This window comes from Schistocerca cancellata, chromosome 6 (assembly GCF_023864275.1).
Source record: "Schistocerca cancellata isolate TAMUIC-IGC-003103 chromosome 6, iqSchCanc2.1, whole genome shotgun sequence".
Taxonomy (NCBI): Eukaryota; Metazoa; Arthropoda; class Insecta; order Orthoptera; family Acrididae; genus Schistocerca; species Schistocerca cancellata.
The window spans coordinates 429352686-429378795 of NC_064631.1; the positions used below are offsets into that span (position 1 = coordinate 429352686).

General features: G+C 41.7%; 1 protein-coding gene across 1 annotated transcript in view; it reads left to right on the forward strand.

Annotated features, from left to right (window-relative positions):
• Window positions 1–2145: 2145 nt before the first annotated feature.
• LOC126088366 (forkhead box protein B2-like) overlaps window positions 2146–26110 on the forward strand; it is a 125449-nt gene continuing 101484 nt past the window's right edge. The window contains exon 1 of the mRNA XM_049906503.1: window positions 2146–2502. The gene's annotated coding sequence lies outside the window, so the exon portion shown is untranslated. The remainder of the gene's footprint in view (window positions 2503–26110) is intronic.

A 26110-nucleotide genomic window follows, 5' to 3' on the forward strand; every position in this document is an offset into this window, starting at 1 on the left:
GGACACACTACAAAAAGGCAAGGCGCAGATATTCATATGAGGGATCAACGCGTTGATGGCATAACCAACATTCGAGCCAATGTGACCCACGAGCTGAACTATATACAAAAGAACTTTTCTGCCAGTTTCGCTTGGTCGTATGAACGTTCTAGGCGTTTAATCAACTGGGGATCCTCGTAATATACAGGATGCTCGGAAATTCCCTTTACAAATTTGTAGGAATTCATGTTCGGAAACGTACCGATTCCGTGTTACAACCGTTCGCTAGTGAGGTATGCAACACTGCAGTCATGATGGGGAGCGGTTACGTCGAATCGGCTGATGTCATTTGACGTCCATCCTTTCTCTGTGACCTGGTTCGAGCCTTAATCACGTGACTGTGAGTGTTAGAGGAACATGACTGAGTACACGTTTGCAGAAAACGTCGACATAATCCTTATGCATTGCAAAGCTCGCGGTAATGGAACAGTTGATTCTCTCCTGTATCAAGTTCTTTCTCCATAACGTCCGACTCCATCGCATATCCTTTTCGCCACAGTTACGCAACGGCTTCGAGAAAGTGGTACCTTCACCGTCATCAGGCGTAATTGTGGTGATCCAAACAGACGCCGCACGCCTGAACTGGAAGTGACCGTACAACACCACGTTGAAGACAACCCGTCAACGAGTACACGAGAAATTTCTTTGGCTATTAATGAGTGGAATTTCGAAACAAATGACGACTGGGTCACCATTATTCAACTACTTGCAACAATGGCTGCGTTATAAACACGCTGTAGTACGGAAACGGCACGTTTCCGGACATGGGTTCCAATTCACGATATTATCAACTTACTTCCCTCTGTCGAATTAAGTCGGGTGATGCTGAGGGAATTAGATTAGGAAATGAGACACTTAAAGTAGTAAAGGAGTTTTGCTATTTATGGAGCAAAATAACTGATGATGGTCGAAGTAGAGAAGATATAAAATGTAGACTGGCAATGGCAAGGAAAGCGTTTCTGAAGAAGAGAAATTTGTTAACATCGAGTATAGATTTAAGTGTTAGGAAGTCGCTTCTGAAAGTATTTGTATGGAGTGTAGCCATGTATGGAAGTGAAACATGGACAATAAATAGTTTGGACAGGAAGAGAGTAGAAGCTTTCGAAATGTGGTGCTACAGAAGAATGCTGAAGATTAGATGGGTAGATCACATAACTAATGAGTAGGTGTTGAATAGAATTGGGGAGAAGAGGACTTTGTGGCACAACTTGACGAGAAGAAGGGACCGGTTGGTAGGACATGTTCTGAGACATCAAGCGATCACAAATTTAGCATTGAAGGGCAGCGTGGAGGGTAAAAATCGTAGAGGTAGACCAAGAATGAATACACTAAGCAGATTCAGAAGGATGTAGGTTGCAGTAGGTACTGGGAGATGAAGAAACTTGCACAGGATAGGGTAGCATGGAGAGCTGCATCAAACCAGTCTCAGGACTGAAGACTACAACAACAGCAACTCCCCTCTGCAAGTCCTAGAAGTTTGTAACAGCGTTTTTCGAATACCCTGTATGGCAATTAGGTCCAACATTTTTGTTTGCAAGAAAACGCGTGTCCGCGTATATGTGACAGGTTATGGAAGACGTAGTGACAGCAGCGTTGACGAACTACGTCGTTCAATCGGGGAGCGGGTTGCTGCGTGTATAATTTATTGCCTGATTAAAGCGCCTTCCCCTTAGGGCCGGACAAATGAGCTCATCTCTTGTGCCGGCACATCAGACGGCGCCGCCGCGCACGTCCTCGCACTGCCGCCGACGCCCTGAATCCCAATTACCGGCGCGGCGTTGGGCGACAAAAGGCGGGTGACCGACGGCCCGTCCGGCCGAAGCCGGCCGAGCGCGTCCGATGCAGCGGTCCAGCCGGCTGCGCCCTATGGAACAAAATGGCGGTCCCGTACCCGCCCACCGACCAATCGCAGTGCAGATCGGGCCCCGCCCATCCCCTCCCAACACGAACCGGTGGCGGGCGACGACAGCGCCCGCGGCGGGCACGCAGTCCAACTCGGCCCTCCCGGCCGTTGCCGCGTGCCGGCTCGAGAGGTGAGGAGACCTAGCCGCTGGAGCACCCCTCGCCCCGCCCAGAAGACGCGCGCTTTCAATCCCCGCTGAAATGCTTTTGTTTCTAGGCGGCGGCCGCTGCACCGATATTATCTGACCCGGCAGTGACAGTCCGGCACGCGACCGCTATCGCCGCCAGTGCTCGGCGCGTTTTCTCTCGCGAAGCCGTCCTCTCTCTGACGCCTGCCGAGATAGGCTGCACTGATTACCGCCGCTCAATTTACAGACGCTCCGAGCCGTGAAAATTGTTTTCGAAAGTGCTGTTTTTTTGCCTTTGTGTACGTTTCTCGTTTGTGAAGTAGTTCCGGAGCGTTGGAAGAGCTCACACTTGGAGAACTAAACTTTGGGAATAGTTGTCATTAGCCATCGTGTCGACTTCCCACGGCAAGGAGAGGACGCTCTAGATTTATCGGTAAACCTTGTTTATGCGCTGTGGTGAACAGCACGACATATCTTGATAAGTAGTAAACTTGAAGCTAATGTGCTATTATGAATCTCTTGCAGGACGAGAAATTATTTTTATTTGCTTATTGGTCGGCCTCTAAGTAATTTAATTTAGGAACGACAATATTTTCGGCCTGGTCTGTTATTAGATGCATTTATTCACTATCACCATTTGAGACTATTATGCCATTATGGAGTGTCGACTCACTATGAACTGCGTCAATGCATAATCATTGTTTTTAAGAGGACCCAACCCTCGTGTTAATAAAATTTATATCTTCACTATAAATAATAAATCAGTACTCTTCATCATTTATACATGAGAACGTAACACTTCATGTTATCATTCTTATCGAATCCGTGTCTTGATTTTCCAGCAAAAGAACGATCATCATTTATTTCACGCGTATGAAGTACGTGAACATGGTTGATGCGATGACAATGTCCTCTTAAGGAATCACTGTGTGTTGACACTCATCTTGGTGAGCTGTCATTTGATAATGACAGAATAGGCCGAAATCGCGACTATAAATAAATGCATACAATAACAGTCCAGGTGCAATACGTTTTCATTTCTAAAATATTGTAGAACGATGGACACAAGTCAACATCAAATAATACAGTCATTTATTTCTTTCGTTGGATTGCCTGTACGGAAAAAAGGACATTTAAGGTGCAATTGTTCGAGTGTTATACCTTGCAAAACAACACACGGGCAGATAATATTGTTAAAACCCGAAACGAAGCTCGCTGCTTAATTCTGTTGATGCATTTTCACGTTGTCGTTGTTTGGACTGGTTCCGCAGCCATATAAAACAATTTTTCAGGGGAAAAAAAGCTCAAAGAAAAATTGTGGTCTTTCGCTGATCATTCGTCCCCCACAAAGTGAATTATACAGCTATGGATCCGATCCAAGCAACCATCACGTGGGACTGCATCAGGATATTTACTGTATCAGCGTTGATAATGGGAATGTAAGTTTCCGAACCTCGTTTGCATTAGCTGTTGCTACAGATACTCAAAAGGAATCGCAGAACTTACCTCGTGATGCCTTTACATTCGAAAACGTACGCACATTTGTTATGACATCTGAGAGGAGAAGAAAGATATCGGAATCATGGATGTATGTTTGAAAGATATTAAACGAGTGATTATGAAAATTTCTTCTAGAACGTGTGAAGCCAGAGTAAGTCTCTCTCTGCAGCCGAAAGAGAGCAAAGTTACGATAGGATGTTTTCATACAAAAAACAGTCAGACCAGAATGAATTCTGCGCTTTTGGTATTACGAACAGCTGCGCTAAGAAACTGAAATTTGATTTTTTTTAATAGTCACGATCTTCTTGTAGTGGGCTAGCAAAACTTTTTATATCAGTTTTCTTCGTTTTCTGTAACTGCGTTGTCTAAATAGCACCGTTAGTTTGAGAAAAAACCGTGCCGTTTCTGATTGGAGGTGTTTATAAGGCAGATGAGAGTAAAGTCTCTGGTTCAAACCCCACTTCCTCTAAATAAACGTTTTTATTGTGGTTGTCGTCAGCGTACAGTTATTACCTCTTCTTCGGATGTTAACGCAAGACACGCTTAAACGTAGCACGTCAATATTCTATCTTGATAACCGCCCAACTGCGTAATCTGCGTTATAAGAGTTTTTCCTTCTTCGAATAGTACGTAGCCTGTCTTTTCTCCTTATGTTGAAGTGTGACCATCTCCACAAAAACGGATCTGTTTTTGACGTCTCTGTTAAGCAAGTACCATCACGATGCTCAGTTTGCATTATTTACTGTTCGTATTAATGTGGCTTTAATGATCACGTTTATAGATGTTAGTTTTGTCCCTATCATTATGAAAGTTTTCGTTGCTGCACTGCCTATAAACGCAAAAATTTGAGATAGGCGTATTGCGTTGTCTAGACAAAATAAAGCTACACGGGCGTTGAAGTTATATCAAAATGTGGAAACGGACAGACACTGACGCAGCAGAAGGGACGGTGGGAAGGTCCACTAGTCCCCATTTTTTATAGAAGAGCGTCTATATACTCTTGGGCAGTCGAGTAGACTACTCAGCGCTTTGGAGAACGAGAGATACGTGCGACAGTTTTCATCGTAATTTTTCCTCTTTGTTTAAGTCGGCTCATCCTGACATATACAATTTTGTAAGTAAGGGAAGAGTACGAACGATACTCTTAAATTTGGCAAAATGGCATCGCTTCTGGTTCCGTGCCAAAAACTGACAAGAAAACTAAGATACATCCAGAACAACGTTGCACACTAGAAAAGTTGGTGAAATGAACGTTATGAACTTAATGAAGTGGTTTTCGTACAGAGGTTAAATGTTATCGTTAGCTTAAAATATCTTGTGAATGAAAGTACATGCAATTGTATTAGTTATTACAGATTTTATTTTCTTTGAACTCTTTTTCGTTGTCCTTCCGTCAGGGTACTTAAGACAACAATTTTCTTTTTTGAATTTCTACATCTTTATCTACATGACTACTCCGAAATTCACACTTCAGTGCTTGGCAGAAGGTACATCGAACCACTTTAGACTGTTGCTGTACCGTTCCACTTTGAATAACATGGGCAAAATAACGAACAAAAAATCATTCTGTCGGAGCTCTGATTACTGTTATTTTATAACAATGATTATTTCTTCCTACAGAGATAGGCGTCAACAAATTATTTTCGCATTCGGAAGCGAAAGTTGGCGGCTGAAATTTCGTAATAAGGTCTCGCGGCAACGAGAAACGGCTTTGTTTTAATGTATCGTATCCGTGACACTCTCTCCACTATTTCGCGATAGTACAAAACGAGCTGTCCTTCTTTTAACTTTTGCTATTTCCTCAGTCAGTCGTGCCCTGTGCAGTACTCCAAAGTGAACGAAGAAGCGTAGTGTAGGCAGCCTCTTTAGTAGATCTGTAGCATCTTCTAAGTTGTCTGCGAATAAAATACTGTCTTTGGTTCGCCTTCCTCACAACATTATCTATTTTTTAGCGTAATAAAAATGTAATTGTGCTCTTTAGCTGAACATGGTACACTCCTTCAACATTATTTGAGTTATGAATAGCGGTGAGCGGTAGGAGAAAACGACTGGAGTGCTCCTAATTGCGTAGTTTGGGTACTAGAGATAAAGGCAATTTTGCGGAAGGCGCGGAGTTAGTCTGAGTTGGTAGCAAGCGGGAATTAGTTTCCCTACGGGTAGTAGCATCTCAGATACGGTAACGTCTATCTCCATATTACAGTACAGAAGTGCACAAGTGGTATCGGCGATTAACGTACTGCCGGGTCTTTTAAAAAAGAATGTGTCTGACAAGGGAACCGCACCTACTGCCGTCACCGATATCGTCCAAATTTATGGTATAGGGACAGAAGTGGCACCTCCAGACGACCAAACATTTAGGAAAAAACATCGTTTTTGGTGCGGGTCGGGCAAGGCTTGATTCTTTTGTTAGCCTAGTTTCCAGACAGCATTCGAACACAGCGCGAAGAGTAGACTTACATAATTGTAATCCGAGGGTCGTGGGGTCGAGCCTCTATGCGAAATCCTTTTTTGTATAAAATTTTTGCGTTACTTGCACCGTAAATAAACCGAAATAATATTCAGTGTATTATATTTATTCATATTTTCATAAATGACATGAAAAGGAAAAGTTCGGAAATTTGGGATTGCAGTTGAATTTCCAGGAAGGAATTGTCAGGCGGAGAGAGAATTTCGTACATAAAATTATATATATTTATCATTTTACAGTTTTGTTTACACGTGCTGGTGTGGAACTCATCGTAAGAACAGGTATCTTGCACACGTTATAACCGCCGTATCTTTACACTTACTTGTAGTTTTAAGATTTCTATAGAAAAACAAATTTAGTTTACAACCATAAAAGTTCTAAAAGGTTCTCTGTCATCGCACAGTATGGCAGCGAAACACGAGTAACGCATCATTCCTGAAAAAATTGGCAACGAATTATATTTTGGTGCAGTCTTTTCGGGATGTGATTCCTTTCTCTCTCTCTCTCGATAAGAGCAGTTCTTATGGTTTTTGATAAAGTTCTTTACGTAAGAATAAAAACGTGCTACCGTACCACTACACTGACGAATGCATTTCGGAGGAAGGGAGGGGGAGGGGAGGGAGAGACGATTCACTTCAATCTTCAGTACTCCATGATGACAATTCTTTATCTTAAAAAATCTCGTTGTACAATCATGAATTTGTTTGTCCCCTCCATGAATCAAACAACAGAGGACATTTGTTCTCCTGCGCGTGAGGCTTCATCACATCTGTCAAAAGATTTGTGTATTGTGTTGTTGGAAGTTCCCACATTTTGTTGAAATAATTGACGACTTACTGATCCACCAACTTTGTTTTCGCTTTTCTTTTTGACGGTTTTCATGAAAATATTAGCAAACACATTATTTCGAGCATTATTTTGGTTTATTTGTAGTGTAAGTAACGTAAAAACCGAAATTTAAAAAAATTAAAGAAGTTTCCTCAGAGATACTACTCGACCCCACGGCCATCAGATTACCGTTCTCTGCTCTTTCCTCTGCACCAGTCGTTGCCGCGCCAAAAATGATATTTCTTCCAACCGCTTGGTCATCTGCAGCTCCCTCTTCTACCACTTTCGTTTCTGGCCGAGCCCTGCTTAGCTATTCCATAAATCTGGACGAGATCCGTGGTGACGAGTAGACGCAGTCCCTTTGTTAGCGTGAAACCTGGTAACATACGGCGTGGTAATGTAGGATTTCTGTTGTACGCGCGTCGCGCCACACATTTCCGTTACAGGGCGGGAGGCAGCCGGCGTGCCTTGTAACACTGCGGCTTGGGTTTTTTGTTGCTCGCGCCACCGCGCTGCGGTCTGACAGCTACTGGGCACAATTCCGTGTGCGGGTAGCTGTATTGCGCTGTGCAAGTTGCTAAGAAAATTTCTTACTGGACTGCAGTGACAAAGAACCTACGTAGTTTTGAGGTGAATATCATCAGTTATTTGTATGCGTGACAAGAAATGTGTTGAAACACATTAGAATGTTTCGATAACTCAGTGATACTCGGTGTAACGAACCCTTGACACAAAGTTGGTGCACCATAGTTCGAGCGAAGCAGTAGAACTGTTCTTGCTCTTCGTATATCTCGCGTAGGCACCATGATAATAATAGAGGCTGGGTGTGTCAGAACCACCAAGAGCTTCTAATTAAATAATCTTTTATTCACCACTAGTTTCGGTCAGCTGATCATTAGGTAACATAATATTTACATCATTCTGTATAATATCATTCAGTTTTTCGTGGCCATCAGGCTTCCTATGCTTGCAAACTTTTTCATTTCAGAGTAGCACTTGGACATAACACCCTGAATAATTTGTTGGATATATTGCAATCTCTGTCTTCCCCTACAGCTTGTACCCTCTAAAGCTCCATCTAGAGCGCTGGGAGTTATTTCCTGGTGTCTTAACACAGATCCTGTAATCACATCCCTTCTTCCTGTCAGTATTTCCCGTATGTTCCTTTAATCGTTGATTCTGCGAAGAACTTCCTAATTTCTTGTGTTATCAGTCCATAAAATTTTGAACACTGTTCTCCAGTACCAAATCCGAAAGGCTTCGATTCTCTTCTATTACGGTTTCCCACATTCTGTGGTTCGTTACCATACGGTGCTGTGCTCCAAGCGTAAACTTTTCGAAATTTATTTCTCAAATTAAGGCCGCCATTGGGTGCTAACAGACTTCTATTGGACAGGAAAACCGTCCTCGCCTGTGCTACGCTGCTTTTTATGTCCTCCTTGCTTCGCCCGTTAGGTTTTATTTTCTTTATAAGGTAGCGGAATTCCTCATTTCATCTACTTCTTCGTCATCAGTTTTGATATTGTTTCGCTTACCTCATTTCCTCTCCGACTGATTGCTTTCGTCTTCTACTCTCATTCATAGAATGTGCTTATTAGACTGTTAATTCCATTCAACAGGTCCTGTAATTCTTCTTCACTTTCACTGAGAATAGTAATGTCATCAGTTAACCTTGTCACTGATGTCCTTTCACCGCGAATTTTTAATCTCACTCCTGAAACTTTAGTTTAGTTTTGTAACTGCTTCATCGATGTATAAACAGCAGTGGAAAAGATAACATTCCTGTATTACACCCTTTCTAACGCGAGAACTTCGTTCTTTATCTTCAGTTCTTACCCTTGGATTTTGTACATAGTATATATTACAGTCTTTCCCTACAGCTTTACACCAATTTTTCTCAGCGTTTAGAACATATTGAACCTTTTACATCGTCGACCGGTTTTTCTATATAAGTAGACTTATGAAGGTGTCTTGTTTCCTTTAATAAGAGCAACGTCAGGTCTCCCTCTCTTACGTCTTTACCCTTCCTAAAGCCAAACTGATCGTCACGAAAAAGACGATACTGTGGCGTGAAAAAAATAAAAACCATCTTGTTTCTGAAACTGATACCGTTGACGACAGTTCCGATGAAGCAAGATGGTTTTTATTTTGTCTTTTAGCGCTATAGTAACAACGAAATCATATTGTTACTTACTTATGATTTGTTGGTCTAAATTCGTAGTTAATACAGGTTTATTTCTCCATCAGTTTCTGGTGGTCCTTAAATGTGAATTTTTTCATATATGTAAGAGCTGTGTGGGACGACCTGCATAAACCATACCTACTGTTTGTTACACTGCTTTTGGCGGCTGTGACCAAATTTCGAAATTTCTTCTGAAGCCGAGACTGTGCGTTTAGTTTATCGGTGAGAAGTGTAGAACCGTTCCTCATTTGCATTAAGAGGGTATAAGCTCATTATTCTTCAGTCAGGTTTTATTTTGCGGGTGGGAGAAGACGGGAGAAAATCCTGATTCGGAATCATCTTTACAGGTCTCTCCATAACTGACTCGGAGAAGAAGTTCAAAGATCGAAGGAAGGCAAAGGACGGTAGCACCGTGTCAAGTAAAACACTACGGTGTTGAAATCAACCTTTGGCTTCATAACAGCTTTACCCTTATTCACAATAGAGCGCTCACCGCCTTACCTGCCAAGTTTTTAATTTTTCGCTCGCGTGTGCCCTTCCTTTTTTTCTTAGCAAGCGACAACATTTCATCGCTGCCACGGGGCACAATCTACACGTCAGGCCAATGACAGATTATTGATACGTGTATCAGAAGCATTTATTCCATCTGAACGATTAACAGACTGTTATGGTTAGCGGAGGATCCTGACTGTCATTACGTCGGCGAAATGGAAGACGGTCTTACTTTTCATATCATTGTTGAAAAGATGAAGATACATCTGGATGAAGATTCGTTGTAAGTACGAGAGGTCTGAGTACATGGTAGTGATTGGTATTTCTATTCTATGGTAGCGAGTGTTGTTTGTGTTGTTAGTAGTGAAGAAAGGAAAGCAAGAGTTGGCTCGTAGTCTGTTTCTCCCATCCTGTAGCAAAATCCGATCTTAACAAGATCTTAACAACAACTTCGAACGGACAACCTCCAGGAGTTTTCTACCCCTCCATTTTAGTGGCTCACGCCCTCATGATATCTACACACTTCAACAGCGAAATACTTATCATCGGTAAGGTTTTGGTTCATCTTTTCATCGAGGATTGTTGTGTATATCTGTAGGACACATATATTTCTTTGCTTATTTTTTCGAACACGCCATCCACTAGGATGTCATGTCAAAATATTATATCCGAAATAATTGGCAAATTTCTCAATTTGAAACTCATCATGTCAACAGATTTTAATTCCGTAATTTTTTATATACTGGCGCAGCAAGTGTTGTTAATATTATTCCCCACCCCCCACCCTCATGGAAATTAACTCGTAGTGTATATTACGGCACTTTCGGGCTTCGTCCTGTAAATTAAATCACGATTTCGGTTTGGTTCTTCTGTCGGTGTGCTGAGCTCTTCGTGAACATAGGCCATACTTCATTAGGTATCTACAGTCAGTTACGTAAAACTGCTCCAAATACTGTTATAAAGTGCATTAGTTGGCATCACTGCCACTAGAAGCGAGTATATCAACGCTACAAATTGCAGAACATTGCAGACGGCTGTGGTTCAATGGCGATAATAAGAAAAGTTTTGGAATTATATGAAGAAAGTAGAATAAATGTAAGCATGGACTTTCTTGCGAAGTGTTGTGAATATACAGTTCAGTGCCTCAAACCTTGTGTAGCAGAGGTACTAATATTCCACTACACGGGTCCATCATTGGTTTTCTGGCTCTAAATTTTGCAATAAATTCATCTTCGTCTTTTAAAAATGTCTGGGGTTAATAAATAAAACCAAGACTAAGCGTGGGTATACTCTTCAGATAGACGGGAAAATTTATTTTGCATTATTTCTAACAAATTAAGTACGACAGATATCTCACGTATTTCAAGGTTCCCATTGAGAACTCCGCAAAATGTAACAACTCAGTTTTATTATTAATACTCAGAGTAAAGCCAGCAAATGAAATGAATGAGGAATTTTTTTCTAGAAGATTCATAACCGTAGCACTGTATGAAGGCTGATATGAGGTGCTCTGCTCATTCCTTAAAAGTGAAGCGTGTGCTACCGATTTAGGAATGATCAATGGAATTTTAAACTGAGAATATGTGGAAGGTGATTTCCATTTCCGGCAATTGGCTTACAACCAATAATGGCAAATAACGTTTGGAACTAGAGAATTTGAACAATTTTCAATTTATTGGTGCAACAGAACTTTCCTAGTCAAAAATTTTTAAGCGTACTAGCTACATTCACTTCTATATTTTCACTCCGCAAGTCACCTTATAGTGTGTGTAGCAGAGAGTACTCTGTGTGCCACTGTTACTTTGTCTTTTTCCATTTCGGATCGCGAATGATTCGCTGGAAGACTGATTGTTGCTAAGCGTCCGTGTGAAGTCGAATTTTTGTAAGTTCATTGTCTTATCGATAGATATACTAAGGAAGAAGCAATGTAACTTACTGGTTGACTCTTCTGTGCACCTACGTTCTCGGAATTATAGCATTAAACCACACCATGACACAGAACGCCTCTCTTGCAGAATCTGCCACTGGAGTTGGCTGAGCAGTTCCGTGACGCTTTCGCGCGTATCAAGCAAATCTGTGACGAAACGTGCCTCTATTCTTTGGATCATCTGTCTTTCGTTCATTGATCTTATCTGGCAGGGATCCCAGACTGACGAGCAATGTTCAGATATATTCATAGAACGAGGGTGTTTTAAGGTATCACATTTGTGGGTGGACAACAGTTTCTGAGGATTCTTCCAACGAAGCTCAGTCTGGCATCTGTCTTACTGCTGTCAATTATAAGTGGTCGCTCCACTTTAAATTACTCTGCAGACAACAATTGGCCTTTCTTTCTATGTATGGGAAATACGTTTGTATATCTGAAAGTGTAGCTGTTTATGGGTGTCGAAGTGTGAAACCGATAACTTGCTCGAGATGTAGCTAGTGTACCTGCTTTCCAGAGTGTGGGTCTTCCAGAGTTGGGTGGCTCTTGCCTTTTTATCTTTCATTCTTTTCTCCAGATGTTAGAGCGGCGTGGCAGAGATCAGGCCAAATGCGGGACGGGCTGGTTGGTGCAGCAGCGGGGTTCCCAGTTGGGAATAAACGATAAGGGATTACGGATTCCGGTAACTGCCTTACAACCAAGGAAATTCTCCAGAAAACCATAGTCAAAACCGCCGGATCGTAAATATTTTTAATTTATTTCCAGGACAATGCTGTGCACCGCCCAGAGAAAAATTAATTTGCTGTATATGAGTGTGTGTCTCTGAGTGATTTGAATCCAGTGTTCGGACCTGGGTGGAGGTCATTGATTGTTAAAGTCTTTATTTTCCTCCCTTCCGACGCTCTCCCCGTCCCCCTCGCATACAAGTATAAATTGCAGCGCAGTCACGCTGATATTTAACGTACCACAAACGACTGCTATTTTAATAACAGTATAAATAGTATAAATTGCAGTGCAGTCACGCCGATTTTTAGCGTACTACAAACGACTGCTATACTGCTATTTTAATAATAGTAACAACAAAATGTACCAAATATTTTACTATTCGTAATAATGATAATAACAATATTTTTTTTGCATCGGTGGTTAGTACATCCCAGTAACGTAAGATCCAAGAAATCTATAAAATATGTTTTTTCTTGTTTTTCAGCTTTAGTCGTCTTTATCCACCAATACTGATTGGCTTGAAGCGTTTCGGAAGCATGCTGCAATAATCAGGTGCTTCACAGTTGCACGTACATTAACTTTTAATTACAGATTCTATTGGAGCGTGATGATTTTCTTGTTGTGCCAGTGAGATTACGTACCGAAATTTGTTCATATTCGATGAATACGTCGTTGACTAGCACAAAATGCGCCAGAGTACACATAACACCGTCAGTACACATTTTTGAATTTCCTGTTCGGAATGTAAACAGCTCAGTGTGAAAGTGTGAAGTGATGATGTTGGTTTTATTCTTAAGCTCTTTGTCACAGACAAGGACTCAGCAAAAATGGACAAATTTCGGTTCATAACCTCACTGATTCACCAGTCAAACAGACCTCATCAGAGTTCAAATTCCTAAAGGGCTCAAACAGAAACAAATTGGTAAATGAAAGTGCCAGAAGCAGAAAAATTATTTAATACATTTTCAAATAAGATATCAGATTTCGACATATTCCATATAACATGGATAAATTGAAGATCACGAAACTGTAATTCAAAATATGTAACTCTTCAAAGCCCTTTTTTCGAAAATTAGAAAAGTACAGAAGTAATGCAATCGATTTAAGAACCTTAAGTCAACAATATCTCACAACTCAGACAACGTCATAACTTATGCAGTATAAAATCGAAGTGTGTACTCGCTATTACCACTATTTTACTCAGAACAACGATAATGATAACAAGTCTAGAGACTATGCTTATGCGAACTTGTAATGTAGAGAAATCTACATATACATCTGTACTCCGCCAGCCGCCTTACGGTTTGTGGCAGAGAGTACTTGGCCGCGCTACTCCGTTTCCGCTTCCGGTTGCAAATGTTTCGCGGTAAGAACAACTGCCGGTAAGCATCCGCGTCAATTGGAATCTCTCTGATTTTATCTTTATTGTCTTTTCGTCAGATATAAGAAGGAGGAAGCAATATATTTGTTGACTCTACTAGGACCGTACGCTCTGGGAGTTTTATCGCTAAAGCACACCGTAATGCAGAATGCCTCTCTCGCCGCGTTTGCCTCTGGAGTTGCTGAGCATCTCCCTGGCGTTTTCGCGCTTACTAAATGAATCTGTAACTAATTGTGTTGCACTTCTGTGGATCTTCTCTATTTCCTCTGTCGGTCTAATGTGGTACGAATCCCAGATTGGCGAGCATATTGAAGTTTCAGTAACTGTAACTCCATCTTGGGTACACGAGCGTGGGACAGCGGCTGACCGATGAAACGTAACAATACTGTACCTACATCTATTATTTTGATATTGTTTTGTTAAACAAACGGTTTTGACGTTGCAATCAAGTCATCATCAGGCTTGTCGCATGAATGACATCAAGTATCACTCGTGCACGTATAGGACAAGGTCCCAATAATTGTATATGTTTCCGTAGATATACGAACTTAAACAGCATGAGCATGAGCGTTTCCTCCTGCGTTTGGGAAGTCTTTCTATACTTTTTCTCTTTTTAGAGGGTCTTTTCCTCTGTGTTACTTTCCTCAGCTGCCCGTGATTTGTTGGTTCCACTTGCAGACTCAAGAATCGGGTGAGATTTGTTACTGACTGCAGGTACGGCCTTTGTCTGAATGTGCGCCTTCAGCTGGTTGAGATGTTACTGGTTATGGCGAATCACCAGCCACGTGGTCAGAAACTCATTCAAGAAACTGGGAAGTATCTTGTGTTAAACGTAGCTTGTAATTTCTAGAATTCATCACTGTTTTCGAGACGCTTTATACTGCGTGCCACTTCCTCTCGGAAAGTTAGCTGTGATATAGAGATGTCGATGTACCGGGTGATCAAAAAGTTAGTATACATTTGGAAACTTAATAAACCACGGAATAAGGAAGATAGAAAGGTAAAAATTGACACACATCTTGGAATGACCAAGGGTTTTATTAGAACAAAAAAAAAAAAAAAAAAAAACATATTGCTAGACGCGCGAAAGATCTCTTGCGCGCGTCGTTTGTGTGATCGTGTGCTCATCCGCCACTTTCGTCATGCTTGGCCTCCCAGGTCCCCAGACCTCATTCCTTGCGATCATTGGCTTTGGGGTTACCTGAAGTCGCAAGTGTATCGTGATCGACCGACATCTCTAGGGATGCTGAAAGACAACATCCGACGCCAATGCCTCACCATAACCCCCGGACATGCTTTACAGTGCTGTTAACAACATTATTCCTCGACTACAGCTATCGTTGAGGAATGATTGTAGACATATTGAGCATTTCCTGTAAAGAACATCATCTTTGCTTTGTCTTACTTTGTTATGCTAATTATTGCTATTCTGATCGGATGAAGCGCCATCTGTCGGACATTTTTTGAACTTTTGTATTTTTTTGGTTCTAGTAAAACCCCATGTCATTCCAAGCGTGTGTGTCAATTTGTACCTCTCTATCTACATTATTCCGTGGTTTATTCAGTTTTCAAATTTATACCGACTTTTTGATCACCCGGTATGTCAGCATATAAATGCTTCGACTGAAATATTCTTTGGGAGAAGAGTGGGAGGGGCTCAGGACCCTTGCGAGTCCCCTCCTCTCCTAGAATCCGCGCCTGATTTTCGATCTACGAAAGTATCTGCGGAGCTTGGACGGTTTGGGGAGGAAACAAAAAGTTGAAATTTTGAAGCGTACCCAGAAGGAGCAATGACCACCAGAGTTTGGCATCCGGGGTAGAGTCGTGGCCGGCACACAACTTATAATGTGCCACCTGTTTCTAGTCTCTGTGGAGTTTGCATGTACGTGTATAGGTTGCGCCAGACATCGTCTATGGATCGCCCCTCCTTCGATGGCGACTATCGCAATCGGTAAAGGCCCCACTACGAAGGGCACACATTGCGGATCCACTCTTGCACTGTTTCACGATACATTGTCACTACTTCCATTGCTGCACTTTACCTTTTCTAGAGAACGGATATGCATTTCCGTTGTTGTTGAAATAAGAAATGTCAAGACAGAAGGAGTAAATCTACAGTGCCAATCGACCCACTGCGGTATTGCCACGAAGCTATCAAACGCAGCTGCAGATGTTCCACCAATGAGTGTAAAAATAACGGATATGCTGAGCATACCGTTTAGTATTTCATTTACTGTGAGTAATAAGCTCCAAGAAACAATAAAATATGTAGGTGCGAAAGCAAAATTTACTGTTAACAAATAAAGGCGCAGTGCAGTGTTTTCCTTCTCCCTTAAATGGCTCTGAATGAAGAACTGGGGTTGTAGTTTAAGAAAATATTGGAATAGGTTATCAATTGGTTCAAATGGCTCTGAGCACTATGGGACTTAACTGCTGTGGTCATCTGTCCCTTAGAACTTAAAACTACTTAAACCTAACTAGCCTAAGGACACCACACACATCCATGCCCGAGGCAGGATTTGAACCTGTGACCATAGCGGTCGCGTGGTTCCAGACTGTAGCGCTAGAACTGCTCGGCCACTCCGGCCAGCTGGAATAGGTTATCGTTAAAATTAGTTTTGACTACGCAGTTATCACAATATTTGTACGTTTCGTATTTCAACGTCTATAACAACACAGAATACGTTTTTTTCTTTCTTTGCTATTTTAAATTCACTATCATAGCTTGGCACTGATGACACTAAGTATCTACGGGTGGACGACTTGGCCGGCAACGTAGCCTTAATTCAGTTTATGGGTCACTCTGCAGAGTTACGATTAAAATTCAGAGAATAAGATTAAGTAACGGCACATCTTCACTTCCGTACAGCTTATACGATTTAATCAGCGCACGTCAGGAAAGTTCTCAGAAAACGAGACTTAATCGACAAACATCATCATAGCTCAACCCATCTGCAGGCAATATTTGTAAATTATATACGCAGAACTTCCTCGTTAATCAGTCTGCCTATTATTAAAGCAGTAACAAAACGTCTGTAGTACTTATTTAAATTAGTCTCCACGCGGAGACAGAAAAACACGGCAGGGGACTTTAAATTGTGTATGTATGTATGTACGGATGTGTGAATGCACAGATATGTGAAACAAGTTCTGCAGTGTGTGACGTCTGCAACGTTTGATGCAAGCTTAATGAGCTGTTGCAAATTGCTTTCACTTTAGATTAACTACTGACATGCCTCAAACGTTTATTAGAAAAATTTGCTTTTCACCCGACGAGGAACTTCGAAACCGAGAATGACACAATGATACGTGTGTAGATAAACATCAACTGGATGTAACTAGTAGCTTCGCTTATTTATTAGTTATCATAATTGCTGTATAATTTTACAAATGATAATGAAGTATTTGCACTTTGCGACAACACTGGTATATGTCGACAGCCACGTGGTGACTCGAAATGTAATTATCATAGACTACGTGATGGGAAACACGCCTTTCGAAACAATAACAGGCTATGGAAATGAGTTATTTGCGGCAGTCACAGTCTTGATAGTAGGCTTTTCTGATTTCCTTTTCTGCTTTCTTAGTGGATAATAGATACGTTCGAAATATTGCGTTCTAGGTACGAAATACGATGGCTGTTGTCAGGAAATAACTCACGCTTTTCAGGCGAGAAAATTGCATCCTACGTGGCAATAACACAAGCCGTAGATTGCTCTGCTTGAGCTCAGAATATTAAAGTACGATATCTATTCTCAACCAATACCTCTTAGATCGTGCTGCCCTGAATAACACGCATTTATCGCGAGTTTCCTGTGCCCGGCCTTTCTACGCTGTGCGCGGGGGGGAGACAGCAGATTGCGTGACGCGAAGTTGGTGGTCAGCCACTCCAAATGTACGGACGGCCTTCCGATCAGCATGACGCGTGGTGCACGGCAGTTATCGGCGCAGGAATACCCTGTTGATCCGATCACAGATGGAGAGGCAAAACGGGCGATCAATATGCGGTGTGGAGTGCTGTAAACCGTTCCCCTTGTAATAGCAGGTGGCATTCCGTGCACGATGGGAGGGGGGAACTATCTACTACCCACGGTACTTTATTCAGCGTGGTTTTTGTCGACAAAAAAACGATCTGAGCATTCTGGCGCCTGCGAGCGTTATAAAAATATTTAACTTACTTCATTTGTGCACTAAACCGAAAAATTTATCAGTGTTTCGAAGGTTCCTTTCTGGTAAAATCGTAAAATTTCTTTTTATCGTACTCAGGAAATAAATTACTTACGAGTAGTGGGTGTCGATATGTAGACGTCTTATACATTAGCGATCCGTCCCGGCTTCGCACGGACAGCACTAAAACACAAACCTTCAGATGTCAGGCACTCACGGTGTCAAAAGTTGCATATCGATAGAGTACCAATCAGAACACCGGTATGGTTTGTGCTATGTGCTGCCGTCCAGGAGAACGTGCGTAAACGGTAAGTAATAAATAGCACATGTCCTACTGAACAAAGGTGAAGTACAATTGTAAGCATTTGCTCTGTGGAGCTCACCTGGGGAAGTCGGCAGAGCTTTAGTTTATCGTACGAAGGGCTCTAGGTTTGATCCCTGGTACTGTTACTTTTTGTGCCATAGTACGTATGAAACTATTTTATGGCACAATATGTTCCTGGTGTGTGAAAGGACTGTTCGGAATTTATAGCAATGTTCTACTGGTAGTCCGCTTTCGCTTCGTTTATTTGAAAGTAGCAAACCTGCAGGATACGTTTTAAGTTTCACAGAATAAACACAAAAAATCGAAACAAGAATAAATAAACAATTGCAGCATACTTGTGGAAATATTAACAGTAATAATAATAACAGTACTAATAGTGACAGTACTAAGGACAGTAACTGCCGTACACCTATAAACTCCGAACAGTCCTTCTACATGTCAGGAACACTTTGTCCCAAATCACAGTTTCAGACCTACATTGGCATGACCAGCTCTCGAAAACGGTACCCTTGGTACGATTAACTAACGTACTACCGACTTCACTAAAGGAGCTTCACACGACAGATGCTCAAGGTATGCTTTTACTGTGCTATGTAGGTCATGTCGTACTTATTACTTACCGCCTACGGACGCTTTCCTGGACGGCAGCACATATCACAAACTATATCGGTGTTTTGGTTGACACTCTACCAATATGCAACGTTTGGTACCGATCTGACTGTCTGACATGTCAAGGTTGGTGTTTAAGTAATTACTACCGGACGACTTGACTGGCCCAGTGGTAATAAATTTTATGCACTACCATTCCTCGTAAATCGGCCTAACTATTATTGAAAACCGTATCAAAATCCCAACCTTAGTTCACAATATTAGCCTTCAGATACAGACACATAAACGCGTTGGGTGATTTTATTTTATAAGTAAAGATTTGCAACTCGCAGGAGCAGTTGTAGCCGAAGCTCTAAAGTAAGAGACAGAAGCATTTCTCAGGTGTACTACAAGGATTTATTTACTATGTGAATGTTACTGGGATGCTTATAAATTGGAATCAGCCTAAAAAATCTGCGTTCTCGTATTGAAACTGCGATGAGTAAAACTGTTAAATCAGATACTTTGCATTTCAAAGCATCTTCTTCCACTGCGTATTTTGTATAAGGTCTATGACAACAAGTTAATAATATTAGAAGCGCAAACGGCAGTAAGTAGACATTCACGTGTTCCTCTATAAATTGAATTTGTACGTACATCTTTGTGAGCGATCAACAAAGGACTGTTCGTCGTGCATTTTACAGGAGCTTTTGGATACTCTAACATGAATGTTGGTGTACAAGTAATGTAAGAATGGCATAGTTTTAGTTCTCAGAAATATTTTATTTTCATCGTTTCCGATTCTGTGAAATTCTAACAGTAAAACATATTTCTTCCTAAATATTTTAGTTATCTATGATATACTAAATCTTTGTCCAGAAAACTTGTAGGATCTGATGGCAAGATGAGATGAAGAAATAATCACTTTTCCGTAAGACGACAATTTACGATGACGCCCGATTTTTAACAGAGCATGAAACTAGTTACGACACTCTGTTCTGAATGCAGAACCAAACATGGATGCGAGTCTGATACTCGCTAGTAGGTACAGTCTTCTGGAGTTCTTCGCATGCATAGAGTAAGTACGTAGTGGCAAAACGTTTCCGACTTTAAAAATCAAATTTTTAATTTTCCTTTACAACTTACGGGATGCATCGAACTGGTTGGAGGATGGACGACCTCAGCCATGACATTTTTGTCAACATTATTAAGTATAGCCATCTGTTCCATATCTTGAAGTTGTAACACTGCGACAGTGTTGTGAAAATTAACTGGGCATGGCTCAGTAGTCATCATTGCAAGTCTTTCAATTGGACGACAATTCGACGACTTGCGTGTCCCTAACCCAAACCAGATATCCAACGAAGGAAAGAGGACCTTCAATTTAACGTGGAATACGCACCTTGTGTCGTTTTTGGCGGCTCCACACATCGTTGACTGGTGAAAGGTAAACTAAAGGCAGACTGAAAATTTCTGTGAACCGACCAGGGTCTGACAGCGCGATCTCTCGGTTTCCAGACACGTGATTTACGGTTAGACCATCAGGCCCGACAGTGTTATATTCAGTGGTAGAGCTGGCTGGTTCTACATTTACATCTACATCTACATTTACACACATAGTGCACAAGCCAACGTAAGGTGTACGGCGGAGAGTACCTTGTACCGCTGCTAATCAAACTCTTTCCAGTTCCACTAACAAATGGAGCGATGCAGAAGCGACCACATGCTTCCATACGGACGCTGATTTCTCTTATCTATGCGTTTTTTACGTGAGGTGTACGTTGGTGGCAGTATAATCGTTCTGTAGTCTCCAATATCAGTGTGAACTGACAGTTGTAGTTGGGTAAGCCGATTCGGTCGCCCTGCTATGATCATTCGCACCAATCTTCCGTATATACACTCGATGTGTCCTGTCAGCCAACCTGATGAGTAGTCCCATACATTTGATCGGTATTCAAGAGACTGCCGGCTGCTTAACTTATGACTGAGGCTGTGTCATCATTCCACTTAATATCTCCACGCACGTTTATTCGAAAATATTAGTGTGGCGTGACTGTATGCCTTATTAATGTTGTTGTCAAAGAGTATCGCGCTATGGTGATTCGTGACATAGGTCTACACTGTCTCGCACTTCTCTTGGCCATAACTGTTGTTCAAATTATATGATATTCTATTTCTGTAACTCCCAATGGCTCTTTGAGTGGGAAAAGCCTTTCAGTTGTACACAATTACAGTGATGTGCGCAAGAGACACGTCAGATGTGTAAACAGAATTGTGTAGGTGGCTGTGGTGTTGAGTGTAGAGTTTAGTACAGTATTTGTCTTGTGTTAAGAACGAGAAATGAAACAGAAGATGAAACACAATGACAAACCATACCTCGGAGTCTTTACTAAAAGTAAAAAATCGAGCATATCTACATCTACACACACATTCCGCAAATCACCACACGGTTCACGGCGGAGGACAGCGTCTATTACAACTAGTCGATCCCTGTATTGCTCGACTCGCAAACGCAGTGATGGAAAAACGACTGGCTGTATGCCTCTGTACTGGCTCTAATTTCTCTTGTCTTCGCGGTTCTTACGCAAAATGTACATTGGCGCCAGTATACTCTTTCTGCAGTCAGCCGCAAATTACGGTTCCCTAAATTTTCTCAATAGTCTTTCGAGAAAAGAACGTCCTCTTATCTCCAGGGATTCCCATTCTTTAGGTATTTAATGGACGTGAGTGTTCTGTTACTTAAGAAGTCCTCGAGCCACGCACGTATATAAAAAACTATTCCAAACGTCACACATTTGTTTACAGTCTGCAATGGAACACAATGTCGAAACCATTCCGGAAATCTAGTAATACACAATCGGCTTGTTGCCCTTCATCCATGGCTCGCAAAAGGGTAAGTTGAGTTTCGCACGACCGATGCTATCTAAATCTGTGTCGCACAGTGGACAGAAACTTTTCTGTCTGAAGAAAGTTCATTATACATCAAACTCGAACATGCTCAGTAATTTTACAGCAAACCGATGGTCAAGAAATAGGTCTGTAATTTCGCGCGTTTGTTCTTTTACCTTTGTTATATACAGGAGTCACTCGCCTTTGTTTCCAGTCGCTAAATGTCTTGCTCGATGGACCATCAATTGTGTCACATACCCTGACTCCAGGAGATGACAGGGAATACAAATATGAAGGTTGACTCAACGTCTAATGATCGATAACTTAAGAGTATAACCCGAAATCGAAGAAGGTCAAGAAAGAAATGGCAGTTCGTCTTTGTACTATCACGAAGTAAGGAAGAGCGTGTTATGGATATGTTAAACGAGTTGGGGTTTAAACAGAGATATTTTCCCATAATTACAATCATTAACCTCCTCCTCCGGATACGAAACAGAGTTTGTTGACTCTCATTTAATTACTGAGAAATGACCACATATGGAAAGATTAAGGTGTTATTTTCCCCTCATGCTGTGGAATGTCAGTGCAATACCGGGTGTAAGCCATAGCTACTTACAACCCACCACAATGGTGTTGGGGAAGTCCAGACGAACGGTTTGATATTGATACTTTTGGTCTATTGAATCGGGAAACTACATCAAATTGACTACAAAGGCCACCTAAGCTACGAAGTATTGGCGCCGCGCGAGGTTTTGAGTATTATCTCGCCCCATTACACCAACGACTAAGTCGGTCTGATTTCTGAATTTGTTTTTATTTCGTTGACATCAGCAATTTAAACATTGCAGTGAGGGCAATGAAAGAAAAAAAAACTTTTCTTAACGGTATGAAAAAACCGATTACGGTAACATTTCGATCTCAACTGAACCCTTACAAGCACAGTGGTCTCGTAATAAGAGGTTGAAGGAAACTAAATAATTTAATTATTAATTTACAAAATTTTGATGTAAAGCTTACAAAAACGTTAATTTTGCAATTTCTAAGTGCAAGAACAAGGCGTGTTGAAGATTCGAGAACGATTTTAGCTAGGAAAAGAATTAAGCTTTAAACGGTTAAGACAGAGTAAACACTTGGAGTAAAAAGCATTAGGACATTCGTAATCTCGCGTGGTGCTCACGCTCTAAAGCTTACGTAGCTTTTAAAGGCTGATTTGAGCCTTGATAGACCACAGATGTGCTGCATCAAATTGATCGTCTCGATTTCTCCCATATGTCTCAGTTACGTTATAAACAGTTATCCTTTACACCGTGTTGTCTGAAAGTGGTTCTGTGAACTTACTGTGGAACACTGAAGCTTGAATTTTAGCATAATCATGTAGATGTTTTAAGTAGTCAGGCTCTAGAATGCTTGATGCTGTGCGTCATATTTACCTTTGTTGTTCTAATCTTTTCATCTCTGGCGCAAGTACTACGGTCAGCATCCTATCTAATCTTTTTTAGACAATCTATGCGTGCCCCTACCATTTTATTCCCTACCCTTCCATTACGCACAACGTCGGATGGTTTCAAATGGCTCTGAGCACTATGGTACTTAACATCTGAGGTCATCAGTCCCCTAGAACTTAGAACTACTTAAACCTAACTAACCTAAGGACATCACACACATACATGCCCGAGGTAGCATTCGAACCACGTCGGCTGTAGCAGTTGTCACACTAGCCTGCAGCTTCTTCTGGTTAGGTACTTCCGTAGACCTCTTATCTCTCCTTTACAGTACCCCTTCATTTCATACTACCGAGCGAGGCGGTGCAGTGATCATCACAATGGAATAGCATTCGGGAGGACGACGGTTCAGTTCCCAGTCCGGCGATCCAGATTTACGTTTTCCGTGAAAAATACTCCAGGCAAACACTGGAATAGTTCCTTTGAAAGGGCTTGGCAGATTTCCTTCCCCGCCCTTGTATCAATCCGAACTCCTGCTCCAAGGACAGCGCTGTCGACAAGGTGTTAAATCCTAATCTTCCTGTGATGAAATAGTCTCGGGTGATCAACCGAGTGGTGGCGTCGTCTTGTCACAAAGTTTCGATGTGTTTCGTACCCATAATACTAAACTAATCTTCCTTCCTCTCATTTCGTACTTCCCTCGTCCACTTATCATTTAATATTTCTTGATACGAAAGGACTTCTAAAAGTAAGTTACACATTATTATGGCATGCAAAGTAACTTTTATTAAATGTTGCACTACAGTTAAAAGTGGTACAGATACAGGACGCTAATTTTCAACACAGTAACCAAGTATCTGCTAACAACGGTCGGAAAGTTCTACCAATCGTTCAATTACACAACGATGGAAATCCGCTTCTTGGTCACGGAGCGATTCGAGAACCGCTGTGTGAACATTCTCATCGTTGGAAAATCTCTTTTACCACTATATTTTCTTTCAAGTTGCGAAAAAAACGAAAATTGCACTGTGCAAGTTTGGGACTTCATGATCGGCACAACCACGCCTGTACGGCCTCCGTCAAATTGTTGGCACCATTTCCTTACGACTGGACGCGACATTGCATTTGATCCACACAGGCTACCGCCAGAATTTCGTGATGAATCTGTGTGCAATTTAGATACTTTGCTCAGAAGAATCGTACGGCTCCCACAGATTTCAACGTTTGAGTACGTTTCCAGCTGCCGCACCAGTTCAGTCCCACACTGTGAAAGCTTGTTACTCGTGCCGTAGCAGAACCGTGTCTGCAAGAAACCCGGAATGTGTACACTCTTCTGACAGTGCGCCAATGGTCCCTGAGGTGGGAGCGATATGTATGACATACTTTCTTAAGTCAGTACATACAACCACGTTTAAACTTCTTCCAATTACTTATCAGGATTTTGAATGGTCCACGTTTCACGTCCATAATGAGCAGCGCTCCAGCCCTGCAGTTTAGGAGACTCTCCCTCATTTGCACATCAATATGTGGTACCAGCGGAGCTCTTATATTCAAGAAAGCTCAATTCGCCTCTGCAAATCTGCTTTTGTTTCCACAATCCTTCGCAATCTCGCTTGGTAGCTAGAAGAAGTCCTCGACTGCTTGTACTACTCTGCCGTTCCTAAATTCGATGTTCTCCTTTCTTCTACGTCTCATCACATTCGTCTGTGCCTTGTTTATCACTGAGTCATACCAAGTATACCTTCCATTCCTTTCAAAATGTCTTTTTTTACATCCTGCTAGAAGCGGTGTGTCATTTGTGCACCTTAGTATTGCTATCAGTTCACTTTGCATTGTTATTTTTCGTCTGTAATTTTCTTTCACTTCTATTTCTGCTTTTCCAAAAAAAAAACCTCTATCACTGGTGGAACGAACTTTGAGAGTAGCCATTGCGGAAAATGGAATTGGAAACGTTATTGTCTAAAGAGTGGCCGTTGCGGGGAAAGAATCGAAAACTTTACTGTGGGAGGGATCCTTTTTCCATCTCGGCTGTTGCTTCCACATATTTACATTACTGAAACTAGCATAGCTGACTAAGTGCTGTCTGTAACAAACGGGTCAAAGATACAACAAATTCATGTTTGGTTTACAAAAAAAAAGCGAAAAAAAATATGTTTTAGAAATAACAGCCTAAAATTTGTACCTACAGAAGCCAACATATTGTAATGTTCAGCAGCGGACATAGCAGTTCAAATGGTTCAAATGGCTCTAAGCACTATGGGACTTAACATCTGAGGTCATCAGCCCCCTAGACTTAAAACTGCTTAAACCAAACTAACCTAAGGCAATCACACACATCCATGCCCGAGGCAGGATTCGAACCTGCGATCGTAGTAGCAGCGCGGTTCCTGACTGAAACGCCTAGAACCGCTCGGCCACAGCGGCCGGCGGACACAGCAGTTCTGGAAGCGTTCACATAGCGCCAAATTTAAAAAGAGAATGTTTACTGAATGTAGTAATAGTCATCCTCGAAACCACTCTCATATTGTAAGTCACTGAACATTTTCACTTTCCTTATTAAAAACCGATTGCCACTTCCGTCCACGCGGGCCTCACAGCAAAGATACGGCTTTATAAATCATTGTGTTCGTACGTCGATAAATTTGCCAGAGCTGTATCCGTAATAGGTATGTGTCACTATGGACATATTAAAGGCTCGACATTGTGACAAAAGACGTCCCATGCGAACAGTGTGCCAAAGCAGCAAATTCGCCAGCAGATTGAGGTGAGTTTGAAGAAAGGGAGAAAGGAATTCTTTATTGAATTTGACGTAAAGTGATTAAAAGTGTGGATCTGCCAGACGGTACCTAACAATGATGTTAAAAAAAACTATGTATACAAGCGAGTACCAAATATATGTATATTCCGAAGAAGGCTTGCAATTGCTAAGGCGACGTTTTACGACTGTCTTGTAATTCTTAGCTGTTATTATAATATATGGCTCTGACAGATGATACATATATATAAAAGTATGTAACAAATGATGGCCGGCCGGTTTGGCCGAGCGGTTCAAGGCCCTTCAGTCTGGCACCGCGCGACCGCTACGGTCACAGGTTCGAATCCTGCCTCGGGCATGGATGTGTGTGATGTC